Raw genomic sequence first — 15,145 nt, 5'->3', positions numbered from 1 at the left:
AAAAAGTCACTTTGTTAAAGAGCTGTCTTCGGTCCCTTGTACAAGGTGCGGGGTGAGTCCTTATCAAACTCGCCTCATTCTGCTCCTCTGGATAAACTACCGTCCCATCCGTCGGGGCCCAGAGGAGATCCCTCCCCTAGGCGCATCGCCCTAGGCGCCGCAGCGCTGTCAGGCCGTGGCCGCCGGGACCTAGGGTGTTGTGGGGGACCCTTCGTATGGGGTCGAGGCCCCCTTCCTTCTGTACCACCCCAGGGCTTCCGTGGCTACCATAGCCACTGCCTGGGGGGTGGTCTCTATGTTCTTCGCTACCAGCAGGTTACGGGAGGACCACAGGGCGTCCTTCAGGCACGTGAGGGTGGGCCAGAGCTTGGTGAAGGCCTTCGATGGAATGGGCCTTCGGCCCACCCCGTACAGCACGAGCTGAGGCGTTAGGTCCTCCCCTGCTGGCAGACACGGAGTGATCAGGGGGCCTGCTTCCTTCCACAGGTCCCTGGCGGCTCTGCACTCACAGAGCAGGTGCCTCACCGACTCCTCTTGGCCGCAGCCTGGTCGGGGGCACGCGGGTGTTCTCGCCATGCCCCGTGAGTGCATGACGGCCCTGACCGGGAGGATCTCGTGGGCGACCATCCAGGACAGGTCCCGGTGCCGATTCAGGAGAGCAGGATGGGCCACATTACGCCAAACCATTGTGGGCTCGCCTATAGCAAGCCCGCGTACTGGACACACTGGTTCCCGATCCTGCACAAGAGAGAGAAGAGAGCGGTGTTTAGTTAAAACCGTGACTGCTTCTTTTTCCAGTTTAAAATGTCTTAAAAATTTCTGGAGCTGGGCGTAGTGAGTGGGGAGCAGGAAAGAGACTGGGGCTCGCAGGTCGACTGGGATCAGCCTCAGGGTCCTGAGGTAAGATCCCAGCCAGAACCGTGCGAGGGCCTGGGTCTTGTTGTTGGCCGGGGAGGTGGCAAGAGTGAGATGTAACGCTGTGTAGCGGCTGCCCAGGAACAAGTAGAGGTCAGGCAAGCCTTTCCCCCCCTTGGACCTGGGCCTCTTGACCACCTCCCTCCTCAGCCTCTCCCACTTGCTTCCCCACAGGAAGTAGAAAAGCATCCGCTCCAGGGCTAAAAGACTCCTTCGTGGGGGGATAAAAACAGAACTGATTAATAAAAGCACGGGTAAAATCACAGCTTTAATGATTAAAACCTTGCCCTCAAAAGTCAGCTGTCGTAGTCCCCAAAAACCCAGTCTCTGTCTTACTGTCCCCCGGATCCCGTTCCAGTTGCCGCTCCCTCCTCCCTCCCGGTCAAACTTTACCCCCAATACCCTTATGTCCGTCGTTTTAACCGTCAGTGGTAGTCTGGTCAAGTCTGGGTCTGCCCATGGTCCGAAAAATTGGGCCTCGGTCTTGTCTCTGTTCAGTCTCGCCCCAGAGGCTCGTCCGTACCAGTCGGTCCTGTCCAGGGTCCTGTCGACGGATAAAAGGTCGGTGCATAAAATGTTGACGTCGTCCATGTAAAAAACGCACTTGGCGGTCATCCCCCCACTCCCCGGGATCCCCACCCCGCTGATCCGTTGGTCCCTTCTCAAGACCTGTGCCAGTGGTTCAATGCAGGCCACGAACAGAAGGGGAGATAATGGACAGCCCTGACGGACGCCGCAGTGTACTCCCACCGCTTTTGACAGATGCCCATTTACGAGGATTTTGCTGGTAATGTCCCCGTACAGCAGTCCCACCCAAGCTAAAAACCTGTCCGGGAAACCCATTTTTTGCAGTACCTTAAAGAGGTACTGGTGCGAGACCCGATCAAAGGCTTTTTCAAAATCTAAATTTAGGACTACAAGCCGCATGTTTCTGTCTCTCGCGTAACAGATGGCATCTCGGATCAGTATCAGGCTGTCCGTGATCTTCCTTCCGGGCACGGCACAGGTTTGGTCCGGGTGGATCACCTCCCCTAAAACAGAAGACATTCTGAGTGTTAAAACCTTAGTAAAAAGTTTACAATCAAAATTTAAAAGGGTGATCGGTCTCCAGTTCTTCAGGTCAGTCCTGTCGTTTTTCTTATATAAAAGAGTCACGATCCCCACTCTAAAACTGTCAGGTAGTCTGTCCAGGTGTTCAAAGTCAGTAAAAACAGTCAGAAGTTCGTCGGCTAAAACATCCCAAAAGGTCAGATAAAACTCCAAAGGGAGGCCGTCCTCCCCCGGTGATTTACCCCTCTTAAAATGCTTCAGTCCTTTGTCGATTTCTGTCCTCGTCAGGTCTTTTGTCAGGTCGTCTGTGTTGGGTAAGGTCTTGTCGATGTAGGTTAAAATGTCCCCCATCGTCTCTTCACATACCTCTTTTACCCCAAACAGTTCCCCATAAAAATCTTCGACTACTTCTTTTATTCCCTCTGTATCTGTTTTTAAAACCCCATCTTTATCTTTTAAACCCGTCATTGTCCTACCCTTGCTAACTATTTTCTTAAAAAAGTACCTAGTGCACTTCTCCCCCTCTTCTAATTCCCTTTCTTTACTTCTTAAAATAACCCCCTTGCTTTTTTGGTCTGCTAAAAATGCCATCTCCTTCTTTACTTCTTTAATTTCATGGTTAAAATCCAGGCCCTGTTGGCATAAATTAAAATACCTTTCCAGTCGCTTTTGCAGTCCCACCATGCGTCTATCTTTTTCTCTGCTTTTTTTCTTTCCTATCTCTCTAAAGAAGGTCCTCGTCCTTCCCTTCACCATTTCCCACCACTGTGCTCGTGTGTCAAAAAGGTCCTGTAGCGTCTGCCACTGGCTGAACTGCTCCCGGTACTGACTAACTACTCTATCATCTTCTAAAAGGGAGCAGTTCAATTTCCAGGGCCCTCTTCCCACAGTCACACCCGAGGTTAGTGAAAGGGTGCACGTCAGCATTACGTGATCTGAGAAGAAAGCAGGGGTTATTCTAGCATCAGTTGGGGGACAGTCCCGGGTAAACAGATAATCGATGCGAGAGGCTCTGGTGCCGTCACCATTGGTCCAGGTGAAGCCCTCCTCTCTTGGATGCAGGGTTTTAAAACAGTCAGTCAGTTTAAAATCCCTACACAGCCCTTGCAATAAAACACTTGATCTGTCTACCTTAAAATCCTCTCCTGCCCCTCTCCTGTCTGCTCTACTTAAAACACAATTAAAATCCCCGCCCACCACTAGAGGATCCCTCCCTAGCAGGTGGGACTGCAGGTCTTCTAAAAGTGCGCACCGGTCATGTTTGTCATTAAAACCATACACATTTAGCACATTAAAATCCCTCCCCATAAAGGTAAAATTGGCTAAAAGAGCGCGTCCGCCTACCACCACCGTGCTCCCCCTCACCACCACCTGTGGGGTCTTGATTAAAATGGCAACACCGTCATTTTTGTTAAAATTGGAACCACTCCAAATGGAGGGCCCGTGCTGCCACTTATCCTCCCATTTACTGTAAGAGGATAAAAAGGGTAGACCACACTCCTGTAGTAAAAACACATCTGAGTTAAACCTTTCTAAAAAGGATAAAACCGACTGTGCTCTGGCTGCTGTTTTCACGCTCCTCACATTTATTGTAGTGATTTTAAAAGCCATAAAAGGGGTGAGTAAAAACAGTGCTAAAAGAAAGGAAGGCATTGAACAGTTAAAAGGGGGCTACTTTTCTAGGGAATTCTCTCTCTCCCTCCGGGGTAAGGGGGGGGGGCAGGGAGAGGAGGTTAAAACCGGACTTAAAAAGGAGATTTGATTGGGGGAGTTGGAGGGGAAGGTCCTGGGTTCTTCCTCCCCCTGGGAGCTCTCCCACTCCACCTTTCCCTTTTTCCCTTCACCCTGTTCGGGGTCAGAGAGCTCCTCTGCGTTTCTTTTTCGTGGGGGGAGGTGTTCCTCCAGAACCTCCCCTCCCTCTCCCGTGCCTTCTGACACCGTCTCCATACTGTCAGACCCACTTGGGGAGCTCTCACTCAAGACCTCTCCGGGACCGTCTTTCTCGGCCCTTTCTCCTTCAGGGGTCACCTTAGTCTGGGGCAGGGGGATTGGGGTGGGGAGGGTTTTGTCCTCTCCTCCCACTTCTTCCACCACTGCACCTTCCGCGCCCTCTACTACGGCCACCGCCTCCACCACTGTCTCCTCCACCACCACCTCCTCGGCAACTGCCTCGGTGGCCACCACCTGACGCTCGGAAGCCCGGTCCGCGGCCGCCACCTCCCTCCTTTCGGCCCTGACCTTATTGGCCCAGGAGTAGGGGCAGCCGCGGATGAGGTGGGACCGCTCGCCACAGAGGTTGCACGACCTTCCGTTCGTGCATTCCTCGTAGCGGTGGCCCACCTCCCGGCACTTCATGCAGACGACCTTCTTACAGGCCTCTGCAAGGTGGCCATGTTCACCACACTTACGGCACAGCTTGGGCTGGTCCTGGTAGTGAACATGGCCCCTGTTCTCTCCGAGGACTATGGTGGATGGGATGGCTTTCAACCCACCATAGCCCCCAGGATCCTCCCACTGCTGGACAGTGACCCTCCAGGCCCCTGTCCAGATCCCATCGGGATCTTTCACCTGGACCAGGGACCCCCTCACATTGCAGTACCTGCCCAGCCATACTGCAACGTCCTCCGGCTGTTATCCGTCAGCTTGGTCACCTCAAACATTGCTGTGAGGGACCCCTGAGTGTTCAGGGCATTCTGGAGTTCCCTCCAGAAATCTCTCGGGTAGCTGCCGCTGGCAAAACTGACATTGAAGCCCTTCCCATAGGCAAGGGCGAGGATGCAGTTTACCTGCGCGGGATGGAAACCGAGTTCCTTTTGGAGGAATTTTCTGGAGAAATCCAATCGGGATAACTCCATTATTTTTCCTCCCTTCTCCTTTAGAAGGAGGCGCACTGCATGGTGCCTCCTCATGCCAGCCTGTGCTGCTGACATGATGGAGGCCCACTCCCTTTATATCCCAACACCAGTGAAAGTAGGGGGAGGGGAAGGGGAAAAAAGGGGGGGAGGGGAGGAGGGGAGCGGGGGAAGGGAGAGGGGGTTGGGAGAGAGGTTTGGGAAAGATGGGGGAGGGGTGTAAGACAACCGAGGATGCTAGCAGGCTCAGCTAGGCTAAGCTAACCAGGGCCTACCAGCACCACGGGACACACAACAGCCTATCTAGCACAGCACCAAACTAATCTTGTGAACAGGGGGAAGGAACACTAGGAAGGGGGGGGGATTTTTTTTTTTTTTTTTTTTAATATTTTTTGTAAAGGGAAGGACACAAAAGGGAAAGACAAATTTAAACCACACACACCAAACAAACAAAGGCCAGGAGGCTAGCAGGTCTTACCAGCAGGCTAGGCTAAGCCTACCAGCCCACAAGCCACGAGGCCTCACAACAATACCAAACGAGCACACAAACCAAAAAGGAGGGGGGAGGGGAACAAATTATTTGGGGAAAAAAGGGAGGGAAACAACAAGGGGCACACTAACTAACAAACCCTGCCAAACTTGAGGGACGAGGAAACTAGCAAGCCTCACCAGCAGGCCAGACTAAGCTAACCAGCTAGCAGGCCAGCCAGCAAATGTCCCCCAGTTGACAACACAAAACGACAAGGGACTGGGACAAAAGGCAATTGGGGAGATAAACTAAAAGTACAAAATGGATGGGGACAAGGGGAACAAGGGAACCACAGTCAAACAAACAACAAACAAAGCCTGCCGCGCCTAAAAGGGCCAGGGGGCTAGCAGGCCAAGCCAAGCTAATGCTAGCAGGCCCACAAGCCCGAAAGCCACTCAGGCTAGCAGACAACACAAAACTCAAAACAGTAGGAAGAGCTAAAGGTGGGGGAGGGTAGGATACAAGGGGGTGGAGAGATACAAAACAGGACAAACAAGGGGGAAAATGAAATGAAATTAAATAAGAAAGAAAAAGACCAGAGGGCCTTTAAACTCACCCTACAGGTGCTGGTGCATCTGTAGCCCACCACCAAAACCACCACCTAACCCAGGACAAAAGAACATACAAGGTTAAGACAAACAACAAAAATAATAATTTTAACAAAATTAAATAGCACAATTTCCCGGGCGCCCTCCGGCCTGCGATCGCTTCTCCGATCAAGTGCAGCACTGACAAGGTAACTACACTTGATCTTAGCCAAAAGGCCGAGAAGCGATAACCCACAAATGGTACCCTGCAGCCGCCGGGCACCCGGGGGTCTCGGCAGACTTTGGCGGTTTGGCAAAAGGTGGCTCCTCCCCCCCAGCCCCCCCTTCCCTGGCGACAGACAGGCTGGTGTTTTTTTATTTCTTTTTAAAGTCGCCAATGCGTCTTGAAGTCACTAGCTCTTTACGCCGCCTAGTGCGACGACGACGACGACGACGACGACGAAGACTATTTGTTCAAAGCCCGGCAAATACGCCAGTCGTCCGTCGGGCTTGCTTGAACTCAATTGCCCTTAGCGACTAGTCAAACGCATGAGCAACAAGTCTCTGCTGCGGCGGCGGCGGCGGCGGCGGCGGCGTCATCAACATCTCTGTCAATTTCTCTTGAAACAAGATATAGCGGGCTCTGCCAGAAGCAAAGCCCTTCCAAAAATACTTTGAACTCATAAGTGTTCCTCTCCACGGAAGTCTTTAGTAAAAGGCGAAAGGCTTGTGCGTAATGAAGAGAAACCAGAGTCGTGTGGAAGTCAGACGTCGGGGCCCGAGACACACTCTGTGCACTACTAGGCTGGGATCTCGCGGGTGGGTGGGTGGGTGGGTGGGTGGGTGGGTGGTCGGTCACCCAACCCACTCTGCCTACTTTTCCACGGCTGTGTGTGGGTAAAAAGTCACAGACAGACACACAGACACACAGACAGACACTCACTCACTCACTCACTATCCTGACCAACGGTTTTTTTTTTTTTTTTTTTTTTTAAGTAAAATGGCGGGAAACGGGGGAACCCACGAAGAGCGCTTCGCCCTACTTTCACTTTGGATGTTTTTTTCCCCTTGCTTTTTTCTTTCCTTGACAACGGGAGGAATGTGTGTGTTGCACCGTTCCCGGAGGTACTGCAATACCGGGTCGATGCGTGGAGCGGACGGAGCAAGCCCCATTTCCGACTCCCTGTTCAAAAAATCCATTTAATATGTAGTCCCCCGATGGGGGACGTATCAGATATTAAACTGATAAGAACAGATTTTTTTTTTTTTTTTTTGGAAAAAGTTTTATTGACACCTTTCCTTTAAAAACAGCTCATACATTTTTTACATCAGTTATACACATAAAAACAGCAATAAGGCATAAAACACAGCATTTGAACATTACATTTAAATTGGGTAAAAAGTACATGTTGTTTTAAAACAATGAAAAACAACCATGAGTAAAAGTACTTTTCTAGTAAAAACATCAAATCTGTAAAAGCCATTTAAAATGTGTACGAATGATTTAAAAAAAGTAAAACATTTTTAAGACATGAAGAAAACATGTTAAAAAGTCACTTTGTTAAAGAGCTGTCTTCGGTCCCTTGTACAAGGTGCGGGGTGAGTCCTTATCAAACTCGCCTCATTCTGCTCCTCTGGATAAACTACCGTCCCATCCGTCGGGGCCCAGAGGAGATCCCTCCCCTAGGCGCATCGCCCTAGGCGCCGCAGCGCTGTCAGGCCGTGGCCGCCGGGACCTAGGGTGTTGTGGGGGACCCTTCGTATGGGGTCGAGGCCCCCTTCCTTCTGTACCACCCCAGGGCTTCCGTGGCTACCATAGCCACTGCCTGGGGGGTGGTCTCTATGTTCTTCGCTACCAGCAGGTTACGGGAGGACCACAGGGCGTCCTTCAGGCACGTGAGGGTGGGCCAGAGCTTGGTGAAGGCCTTCGATGGAATGGGCCTTCGGCCCACCCCGTACAGCACGAGCTGAGGCGTTAGGTCCTCCCCTGCTGGCAGACACGGAGTGATCAGGGGGCCTGCTTCCTTCCACAGGTCCCTGGCGGCTCTGCACTCACAGAGCAGGTGCCTCACCGACTCCTCTTGGCCGCAGCCTGGTCGGGGGCACGCGGGTGTTCTCGCCATGCCCCGTGAGTGCATGACGGCCCTGACCGGGAGGATCTCGTGGGCGACCATCCAGGACAGGTCCCGGTGCCGATTCAGGAGAGCAGGATGGGCCACATTACGCCAAACCATTGTGGGCTCGCCTATAGCAAGCCCGCGTACTGGACACACTGGTTCCCGATCCTGCACAAGAGAGAGAAGAGAGCGGTGTTTAGTTAAAACCGTGACTGCTTCTTTTTCCAGTTTAAAATGTCTTAAAAATTTCTGGAGCTGGGCGTAGTGAGTGGGGAGCAGGAAAGAGACTGGGGCTCGCAGGTCGACTGGGATCAGCCTCAGGGTCCTGAGGTAAGATCCCAGCCAGAACCGTGCGAGGGCCTGGGTCTTGTTGTTGGCCGGGGAGGTGGCAAGAGTGAGATGTAACGCTGTGTAGCGGCTGCCCAGGAACAAGTAGAGGTCAGGCAAGCCTTTCCCCCCCTTGGACCTGGGCCTCTTGACCACCTCCCTCCTCAGCCTCTCCCACTTGCTTCCCCACAGGAAGTAGAAAAGCATCCGCTCCAGGGCTAAAAGACTCCTTCGTGGGGGGATAAAAACAGAACTGATTAATAAAAGCACGGGTAAAATCACAGCTTTAATGATTAAAACCTTGCCCTCAAAAGTCAGCTGTCGTAGTCCCCAAAAACCCAGTCTCTGTCTTACTGTCCCCCGGATCCCGTTCCAGTTGCCGCTCCCTCCTCCCTCCCGGTCAAACTTTACCCCCAATACCCTTATGTCCGTCGTTTTAACCGTCAGTGGTAGTCTGGTCAAGTCTGGGTCTGCCCATGGTCCGAAAAATTGGGCCTCGGTCTTGTCTCTGTTCAGTCTCGCCCCAGAGGCTCGTCCGTACCAGTCGGTCCTGTCCAGGGTCCTGTCGACGGATAAAAGGTCGGTGCATAAAATGTTGACGTCGTCCATGTAAAAAACGCACTTGGCGGTCATCCCCCCACTCCCCGGGATCCCCACCCCGCTGATCCGTTGGTCCCTTCTCAAGACCTGTGCCAGTGGTTCAATGCAGGCCACGAACAGAAGGGGAGATAATGGACAGCCCTGACGGACGCCGCAGTGTACTCCCACCGCTTTTGACAGATGCCCATTTACGAGGATTTTGCTGGTAATGTCCCCGTACAGCAGTCCCACCCAAGCTAAAAACCTGTCCGGGAAACCCATTTTTTGCAGTACCTTAAAGAGGTACTGGTGCGAGACCCGATCAAAGGCTTTTTCAAAATCTAAATTTAGGACTACAAGCCGCATGTTTCTGTCTCTCGCGTAACAGATGGCATCTCGGATCAGTATCAGGCTGTCCGTGATCTTCCTTCCGGGCACGGCACAGGTTTGGTCCGGGTGGATCACCTCCCCTAAAACAGAAGACATTCTGAGTGTTAAAACCTTAGTAAAAAGTTTACAATCAAAATTTAAAAGGGTGATCGGTCTCCAGTTCTTCAGGTCAGTCCTGTCGTTTTTCTTATATAAAAGAGTCACGATCCCCACTCTAAAACTGTCAGGTAGTCTGTCCAGGTGTTCAAAGTCAGTAAAAACAGTCAGAAGTTCGTCGGCTAAAACATCCCAAAAGGTCAGATAAAACTCCAAAGGGAGGCCGTCCTCCCCCGGTGATTTACCCCTCTTAAAATGCTTCAGTCCTTTGTCGATTTCTGTCCTCGTCAGGTCTTTTGTCAGGTCGTCTGTGTTGGGTAAGGTCTTGTCGATGTAGGTTAAAATGTCCCCCATCGTCTCTTCACATACCTCTTTTACCCCAAACAGTTCCCCATAAAAATCTTCGACTACTTCTTTTATTCCCTCTGTATCTGTTTTTAAAACCCCATCTTTATCTTTTAAACCCGTCATTGTCCTACCCTTGCTAACTATTTTCTTAAAAAAGTACCTAGTGCACTTCTCCCCCTCTTCTAATTCCCTTTCTTTACTTCTTAAAATAACCCCCTTGCTTTTTTGGTCTGCTAAAAATGCCATCTCCTTCTTTACTTCTTTAATTTCATGGTTAAAATCCAGGCCCTGTTGGCATAAATTAAAATACCTTTCCAGTCGCTTTTGCAGTCCCACCATGCGTCTATCTTTTTCTCTGCTTTTTTTCTTTCCTATCTCTCTAAAGAAGGTCCTCGTCCTTCCCTTCACCATTTCCCACCACTGTGCTCGTGTGTCAAAAAGGTCCTGTAGCGTCTGCCACTGGCTGAACTGCTCCCGGTACTGACTAACTACTCTATCATCTTCTAAAAGGGAGCAGTTCAATTTCCAGGGCCCTCTTCCCACAGTCACACCCGAGGTTAGTGAAAGGGTGCACGTCAGCATTACGTGATCTGAGAAGAAAGCAGGGGTTATTCTAGCATCAGTTGGGGGACAGTCCCGGGTAAACAGATAATCGATGCGAGAGGCTCTGGTGCCGTCACCACTGGTCCAGGTGAAGCCCTCCTCTCTTGGATGCAGGGTTTTAAAACAGTCAGTCAGTTTAAAATCCCTACACAGCCCTTGCAATAAAACACTTGATCTGTCTACCTTAAAATCCTCTCCTGCCCCTCTCCTGTCTGCTCTACTTAAAACACAATTAAAATCCCCGCCCACCACTAGAGGATCCCTCCCTAGCAGGTGGGACTGCAGGTCTTCTAAAAGTGCGCACCGGTCATGTTTGTCATTAAAACCATACACATTTAGCACATTAAAATCCCTCCCCATAAAGGTAAAATTGGCTAAAAGAGCGCGTCCGCCTACCACCACCGTGCTCCCCCTCACCACCACCTGTGGGGTCTTGATTAAAATGGCAACACCGTCATTTTTGTTAAAATTGGAACCACTCCAAATGGAGGGCCCGTGCTGCCACTTATCCTCCCATTTACTGTAAGAGGATAAAAAGGGTAGACCACACTCCTGTAGTAAAAACACATCTGAGTTAAACCTTTCTAAAAAGGATAAAACCGACTGTGCTCTGGCTGCTGTTTTCACGCTCCTCACATTTATTGTAGTGATTTTAAAAGCCATAAAAGGGGTGAGTAAAAACAGTGCTAAAAGAAAGGAAGGCATTGAACAGTTAAAAGGGGGCTACTTTTCTAGGGAATTCTCTCTCTCCCTCCGGGGTAAGGGGGGGGGGCAGGGAGAGGAGGTTAAAACCGGACTTAAAAAGGAGATTTGATTGGGGGAGTTGGAGGGGAAGGTCCTGGGTTCTTCCTCCCCCTGGGAGCTCTCCCACTCCACCTTTCCCTTTTTCCCTTCACCCTGTTCGGGGTCAGAGAGCTCCTCTGCGTTTCTTTTTCGTGGGGGGAGGTGTTCCTCCAGAACCTCCCCTCCCTCTCCCGTGCCTTCTGACACCGTCTCCATACTGTCAGACCCACTTGGGGAGCTCTCACTCAAGACCTCTCCGGGACCGTCTTTCTCGGCCCTTTCTCCTTCAGGGGTCACCTTAGTCTGGGGCAGGGGGATTGGGGTGGGGAGGGTTTTGTCCTCTCCTCCCACTTCTTCCACCACTGCACCTTCCGCGCCCTCTACTACGGCCACCGCCTCCACCACTGTCTCCTCCACCACCACCTCCTCGGCAACTGCCTCGGTGGCCACCACCTGACGCTCGGAAGCCCGGTCCGCGGCCGCCACCTCCCTCCTTTCGGCCCTGACCTTATTGGCCCAGGAGTAGGGGCAGCCGCGGATGAGGTGGGACCGCTCGCCACAGAGGTTGCACGACCTTCCGTTCGTGCATTCCTCGTAGCGGTGGCCCACCTCCCGGCACTTCATGCAGACGACCTTCTTACAGGCCTCTGCAAGGTGGCCATGTTCACCACACTTACGGCACAGCTTGGGCTGGTCCTGGTAGTGAACATGGCCCCTGTTCTCTCCGAGGACTATGGTGGATGGGATGGCTTTCAACCCACCATAGCCCCCAGGGTCCTCCCACTGCTGGACAGTGACCCTCCAGGCCCCTGTCCAGATCCCATCGGGATCTTTCACCTGGACCAGGGGCCCCCTCACGTTGCAGTACCTGCCCAGCCATACTGCAACGTCCTCCGGCTGTACGGTTTCATTGTACATACGGACAATAACAGTTTTAATGCTATTGTCCGTCAGCTTGGTCACCTCAAACATTGCTGTGAGGGACCCCTGAGTGTTCTGGGCATTCTGGAGTTCCCTCCAGAAGTCCCTCAGGTAGCTGCCGCTGGCAAAACTGACATCGAAGCCCTTCCCATAGGGGAGGGCGAGGATGCAGTTTACCTGCGCGGGATGGAAACCGAGTTCCTTTTGGAGGAATTTTCTGGAGAAATCCAATCGGGATAACTCCATTATTTTTCCTCCCTTCTCCTTTAGAAGGAGGCGCACTGCATGGTGCCTCCTCATGCCAGCCTGTGCTGCTGACATGATGGAGGCCCACTCCCTTTATATCCCAACACCAGTGAAAGTAGGGGGAGGGGAAGGGGAAAAAAGGGGGGGAGGGGAGGAGGGGAGCGGGGGAAGGGAGAGGGGGTTGGGAGAGAGGTTTGGGAAAGATGGGGGAGGGGTGTAAGACAACCGAGGATGCTAGCAGGCTCAGCTAGGCTAAGCTAACCAGGGCCTACCAGCACCACGGGACACACAACAGCCTATCTAGCACAGCACCAAACTAATCTTGTGAACAGGGGGAAGGAACACTAGGAAGGGGGGGGGATTTTTTTTTTTTTTTTTTTTAATATTTTTTGTAAAGGGAAGGACACAAAAGGGAAAGACAAATTTAAACCACACACACCAAACAAACAAAGGCCAGGAGGCTAGCAGGTCTTACCAGCAGGCTAGGCTAAGCCTACCAGCCCACAAGCCACGAGGCCTCACAACAATACCAAACGAGCACACAAACCAAAAAGGAGGGGGGAGGGGAACAAATTATTTGGGGAAAAAAGGGAGGGAAACAACAAGGGGCACACTAACTAACAAACCCTGCCAAACTTGAGGGACGAGGAAACTAGCAAGCCTCACCAGCAGGCCAGACTAAGCTAACCAGCTAGCAGGCCAGCCAGCAAATGTCCCCCAGTTGACAACACAAAACGACAAGGGACTGGGACAAAAGGCAATTGGGGAGATAAACTAAAAGTACAAAATGGATGGGGACAAGGGGAACAAGGGAACCACAGTCAAACAAACAACAAACAAAGCCTGCCGCGCCTAAAAGGGCCAGGGGGCTAGCAGGCCAAGCCAAGCTAATGCTAGCAGGCCCACAAGCCCGAAAGCCACTCAGGCTAGCAGACAACACAAAACTCAAAACAGTAGGAAGAGCTAAAGGTGGGGGAGGGTAGGATACAAGGGGGTGGAGAGATACAAAACAGGACAAACAAGGGGGAAAATGAAATGAAATTAAATAAGAAAGAAAAAGACCAGAGGGCCTTTAAACTCACCCTACAGGTGCTGGTGCATCTGTAGCCCACCACCAAAACCACCACCTAACCCAGGACAAAAGAACATACAAGGTTAAGACAAACAACAAAAATAATAATTTTAACAAAATTAAATAGCACAATTTCCCGGGCGCCCTCCGGCCTGCGATCGCTTCTCCGATCAAGTGCAGCACTGACAAGGTAACTACACTTGATCTTAGCCAAAAGGCCGAGAAGCGATAACCCACAAATGGTACCCTGCAGCCGCCGGGCACCCGGGGGTCTCGGCAGACTTTGGCGGTTTGGCAAAAGGTGGCTCCTCCCCCCCAGCCCCCCCTTCCCTGGCGACAGACAGGCTGGTGTTTTTTTATTTCTTTTTAAAGTCGCCAATGCGTCTTGAAGTCACTAGCTCTTTACGCCGCCTAGTGCGACGACGACGACGACGACGAAGACTATTTGTTCAAAGCCCGGCAAATACGCCAGTCGTCCGTCGGGCTTGCTTGAACTCAATTGCCCTTAGCGACTAGTCAAACGCATGAGCAACAAGTCTCTGCTGCGGCGGCGGCGGCGGCGTCATCAACATCTCTGTCAATTTCTCTTGAAACAAGATATAGCGGGCTCTGCCAGAAGCAAAGCCCTTCCAAAAATACTTTGAACTCATAAGTGTTCCTCTCCACGGAAGTCTTTAGTAAAAGGCGAAAGGCTTGTGCGTAATGAAGAGAAACCAGAGTCGTGTGGAAGTCAGACGTCGGGGCCCGAGACACACTCTGTGCACTACTAGGCTGGGATCTCGCGGGTGGGTGGGTGGGTGGGTGGGTGGTCGGTCACCCAACCCACTCTGCCTACTTTTCCACGGCTGTGTGTGGGTAAAAAGTCACAGACAGACACACAGACACACAGACAGACACTCACTCACTCACTCACTCACTATCCTGACCAACGGTTTTTTTTTTTTTTTTTTTAAGTAAAATGGCGGGAAACGGGGGAACCCACGAAGAGCGCTTCGCCCTACTTTCACTTTGGATGTTTTTTTCCCCTTGCTTTTTTCTTTCCTTGACAACGGGAGGAATGTGTGTGTTGCACCGTTCCCGGAGGTACTGCAATACCGGGTCGATGCGTGGAGCGGACGGAGCAAGCCCCATTTCCGACTCCCTGTTCAAAAAATCCATTTAATATGTAGTCCCCCGATGGGGGACGTATCAGATATTAAACTGATAAGAACAGATTTTTTTTTTTTTTTTTTGGAAAAAGTTTTATTGACACCTTTCCTTTAAAAACAGCTCATACATTTTTTACATCAGTTATACACATAAAAACAGCAATAAGGCATAAAACACAGCATTTGAACATTACATTTAAATTGGGTAAAAAGTACATGTTGTTTTAAAACAATGAAAAACAACCATGAGTAAAAGTACTTTTCTAGTAAAAACATCAAATCTGTAAAAGCCATTTAAAATGTGTACGAATGATTTAAAAAAAGTAAAACATTTTTAAGACATGAAGAAAACATGTTAAAAAGTCACTTTGTTAAAGAGCTGTCTTCGGTCCCTTGTACAAGGTGCGGGGTGAGTCCTTATCAAACTCGCCTCATTCTGCTCCTCTGGATAAACTACCGTCCCATCCGTCGGGGCCCAGAGGAGATCCCTCCCCTAGGCGCATCGCCCTAGGCGCCGCAGCGCTGTCAGGCCGTGGCCGCCGGGACCTAGGGTGTTGTGGGGGACCCTTCGTATGGGGTCGAGGCCCCCTTCCTTCTGTACCACCCCAGGGCTTCCGTGGCTACCATAGCCACTGCCTGGGG

At 51.4% G+C, this 15,145-nt stretch overlaps 4 non-coding genes and 2 pseudogenes across 4 annotated transcripts; all 6 read right to left on the bottom strand.

Annotated features, from left to right (window-relative positions):
* Positions 1-5,969: 5,969 nt before the first annotated feature.
* Positions 5,970-6,122, bottom strand: LOC129819225 (U2 spliceosomal RNA; annotated as a pseudogene).
* A 390-nt stretch (positions 6,123-6,512) lies between these two features.
* Positions 6,513-6,629, bottom strand: LOC129819227 (U5 spliceosomal RNA). The gene has a single exon (XR_008754059.1). It is a non-coding gene; the product is annotated as a U5 spliceosomal RNA (small nuclear RNA).
* A 347-nt stretch (positions 6,630-6,976) lies between these two features.
* Positions 6,977-7,159, bottom strand: LOC129819208 (U2 spliceosomal RNA). The gene has a single exon (XR_008754054.1). It is a non-coding gene; the product is annotated as a U2 spliceosomal RNA (small nuclear RNA).
* A 6,273-nt stretch (positions 7,160-13,432) lies between these two features.
* On the bottom strand, positions 13,433-13,585 carry LOC129819224 (U2 spliceosomal RNA; annotated as a pseudogene).
* A 375-nt stretch (positions 13,586-13,960) lies between these two features.
* On the bottom strand, positions 13,961-14,077 carry LOC129819226 (U5 spliceosomal RNA). Its single transcript, XR_008754058.1, has one exon. It is a non-coding gene; the product is annotated as a U5 spliceosomal RNA (small nuclear RNA).
* A 339-nt stretch (positions 14,078-14,416) lies between these two features.
* Positions 14,417-14,599, bottom strand: LOC129819206 (U2 spliceosomal RNA). The gene has a single exon (XR_008754052.1). It is a non-coding gene; the product is annotated as a U2 spliceosomal RNA (small nuclear RNA).
* Positions 14,600-15,145: the final 546 nt, after the last annotated feature.

The sequence above is a fragment of the Salvelinus fontinalis genome, chromosome 21 (assembly GCF_029448725.1).
Source record: "Salvelinus fontinalis isolate EN_2023a chromosome 21, ASM2944872v1, whole genome shotgun sequence".
Classification (NCBI taxonomy): Eukaryota; Metazoa; Chordata; class Actinopteri; order Salmoniformes; family Salmonidae; genus Salvelinus; species Salvelinus fontinalis.
The sequence above is the reverse complement of the archived record's forward strand: the minus strand, read 5'-3'. Positions and strand labels throughout refer to the sequence as shown.